The following is a 3,582-nucleotide window of genomic DNA, read 5'->3' as shown; positions in this document are numbered from 1 at the left end:
ATGAAAATAAAAAAAGCTGGTGAGTGGAACTGGACTGGTGTCTGATGGCCGTGTGTTTTCCACGGTGGAATTAAAACCCTTTGTCACACACATCATTTCTTCTACTTTTTCAGTGACACAAAGTTCAAGCTGCTTATCTAATTGGTGAAAATGCAATGTCTGTTTATCAGACTCACATTTACTTTACATGTTGTACCAAGAGATTATTTATTGCTTACGGCCATACCAGCCTGGGTACGCCCAATCTCGTCTGATCTCGGAAGCAAGGCAGGGTCGGGCCTCGTTAGTACCTGGATGGGAGACTGCCTGGGAATACCAGGTGCTGTAAGCTTTTTGTCCACGAGGGTGTGCTCTTGCATTATTTCATCAGCAACACTGCCTTGTAGTAAGCATTTAATGATGAATTGACTAAATGCAGTTTCTATGGGCTAGTCTCTTCTGCCCTTTTAATAGGATCAAATTTCCTTGTGTTGTCAGTTAGCATCTGCTTTGTATTGAACAAAGGACTTGTGAGATGTATAAAGTAGAGGGGTCTCTCGGGCAGCAACATCATCAATGGCAAGTGAGAACCCAAACATCGGCTACCTCGGTTGCTTCTAGATCGTCCATTCTAAGGGTATGGCATATAGGGAACGCACACTTTGAATCCCTACTGACGAGAGCGGAAGGGTCTACCTACAAGAGCAGGGCTGAGATCAACATACAGTGTCAAGTGAAGGAGCTGCGAGACCTAATGGGAACGTGTAGCAGCCGCCTGAAGACTATAGAGTCATACATATCGGAACTACAGAAACAGGACACTGGTGCCCAGAACAACTGCCAGCTGCGTCAAAGGTCGTCCTCAGACCTGACAGGAGAATGGCATTTTCTGTCCATGGAAGACAATAGTGTCTTCGGCTACATGCAGTTGGTTCCAGAAACGGTCTCGGTCACCAGCGACCCCGGTCACGGAAAAGGATCTACCTTTGTGAAGCGGGCCGAATTCACTATCCCAGCTGCAGTGATGAGAGAGGCGAATGAGACCGTGTGTCATGAGGATGCCAGTCAAGCTGACCGCAGTTGCGAGTACGCACTGTGTCCCTGTTGTCAGATAACTTTCAAGTCTTCTGAATTCTGGAAGCATGCCTTGTTTGAGATAGCAGAAAGAGGTAACAGACTGCCAGCCTGGCAATCCTTGGATAGATCAGATACGCCTAGGTGGATAGTGGACCGAGGTGCTGATTGGAGCAACCCTATTTACAGACCCAGAGGTTTACATAGTACTTGCGAGATTGGACAGTTTCGCTGAGCTAAACCTGAACCACTTCCTCTCCGATTCAGATTTCTCTCGAGCGCTCGGCAGCACATTTGACTTTCTGGCTTTACAGTTGAGAACCTGAAACATGTTATCCTACTCGTATCATCCTAGCGCTATGCTCTTCCCCGCACCTGCTCCTCCTCAACCTCACATGCCTCAGCCTCAGCAGCAGCAGACCGTTCACGATTCCGATGGTAGATTTCTGGAAACCATACGAGAAGACTTGGTGACCCTAGACTACCTGATTGGAGTTGCGTTGCTAGACAAAGAGTATGCTTTTGTGCAATACAGGCCCACAGAGAAACACTAACAGTGTGCAGGGCTAAGGATCGACCCTGTTCAGCAAATCAACATGTTCATTCAGGTGCTGCGAGACAGGTCCCCACCGACAGAGACATTGCTATCTACGCTCATTCCGTCAGCTAAAAAGTCTTTCTGGATACGTGTGTCACTAGCAGACCTGACCGAGCTCAGCTTGGAACCTCTCTGGATGATAAAGGGGAAAGTTCAGCTGTGCCCGAAACAGCAGTGGGTCACGATTACAATTGACGACCAGTCGCTCCAGCCCTGCATCCTTAACCCTCAGTCCAAGCTGCTCTTGTCACACCACAACATAAATGGAACTGAGCAATTACTAAGATTGGCCAATGAAGGTCTAACAGGTCAGCATCAGGATGAGAGCACGGATGAAGAGTATGATGACCACATCTCTCATAGTGAGCAACACGAAACATGTGGCAAGTGCAAGGAGGACAGGGCTCCAGTTAGACTAAAGCGCAAAGTGTGTAAAGTCAAAGAGGCCCCCGTGACTGGAACCGTGATGTTACATAAGAGACGCAAAGTCCTTGTGGGTGGTTATCAAGTGAGCCCAGGCTCTGAACCCGATGTGCGAGACGAGACAAAAGACAAAGACCTTTAATCGTGGCAACCTTTAATCGTGGCATGCAAACCAGAATGAAATCAAGACAACATCAACAGGTGAAAAGAGGAATGAACACTATGTACAATAGAACAATGAGATCTCGTTTCCTCTACAAAAATCCAAACCCAGTCACCCTGAACCAGGGCTCCCGATATCAATCGCCTCAATGTCCTTCGTCTGTCCCTGAAGCGCCGCACACGGAACGACAAGTCTCGGTGGCTAGCGGTATCACCCCGCACCACAGCACGTTCTATGTTGCAGCTTCCTCCCCTGATCACCTAGGGCAGAAGAGTCCTGAGGGGTCTATGAGTCATTGTGTCTCTGCTGCAGTGGAGCAGCGTCTCGGTGACCCCGACTCAGCTTCTGTAGTGATCCCTTCTGTGGACATCTTGCCAGTTGTAAACCAAAGGTCTTCTTTGCGATCTCAGCCGCTGGAGCCTCAAAGGAACCCGGTTGCTCAGCTACGTGGTCCTTTTCATCTTCACATTTAACATTGGAAGGCCTGAGACCCAGCTTGTTTGCCAAAAGTAACCCATATGCGGTCGGGTGCAGCGAGTCCCTGGTGAGCATAATGTCATTGACTGTGAGGGAAGAGTCTGGCTTTCTCCCAGATAGGCTGTCTGTGAAGGTTACACCGGACGTGTTCAGGAGTGTCACCAGCATACAGTGGAGAACGTGCACCGGTGACCCGGATTGTAGCTCTCTCACTGTATCCCTGTTGTTATACTGGATTGTATTGTGTCTCCTGTTGAACTGGCTGAATCTGGACAGAGCGCTCCTCCAGAAAGTGGTCCACATGCTCAAGGTCTCTTCCAGATGGGACACGCTGACAGAAGAGGGGTAGTTGCATAAGAGTTTAACGTCCGAGCCGAGCTCTGTGACGGGCTCATTGGATTTAGTCTCATTGCCCTGGCCGATGGCATGTTTCAGCTGCCTTGTGACCCTCTCAGCCATCTGCAAACCTGGGTCCTTACAATCACGCTTGAGCCGTTCCAATGCCAGGCGAGGGTGCCTGGTCACTTCACCCAGAAACTCCCTCACCAGCAGAACCTCTTTGCCTTCTGAGACCATTGACGCCATCATTTTACTGAGGCTGTGCGAGACGCTTGCGGACTTGTGCTCTGAAACAGTAGTCCCGACCCCGGATCTCAGAAACACATCTGGTAGATCGGCCGTGTTCAGGCCAAACATGTCGAGCTGCTGGTCGCTGGCCAGGAAGCGGGACAGGTTGTCAAGTAACGGTTTGCCAAATGAGTTGCCCGCTGCCGAAATCACTACACGCTGCTGCTCCCCGCGGGACGAAAGCATCACATCAGCCAGATGTTTCAAGGAGGACCGGTCTACGCTTGTGCTGGTATACATG

General features: G+C 49.8%; 1 pseudogene; it reads left to right on the top strand.

Annotated features, from left to right (window-relative positions):
- The first annotated feature begins 212 nt into the window (after positions 1-212).
- On the top strand, positions 213-331 carry LOC123730442 (uncharacterized; annotated as a pseudogene).
- Positions 332-3,582: the final 3,251 nt, after the last annotated feature.

The sequence above is a fragment of the Salmo salar genome, chromosome ssa24 (assembly GCF_905237065.1).
Source record: "Salmo salar chromosome ssa24, Ssal_v3.1, whole genome shotgun sequence".
Taxonomy (NCBI): domain Eukaryota; kingdom Metazoa; phylum Chordata; class Actinopteri; order Salmoniformes; family Salmonidae; genus Salmo; species Salmo salar.
Note: the sequence above shows the minus strand (reverse complement) of the source record. Positions and strands in the feature narration are given on the sequence as shown.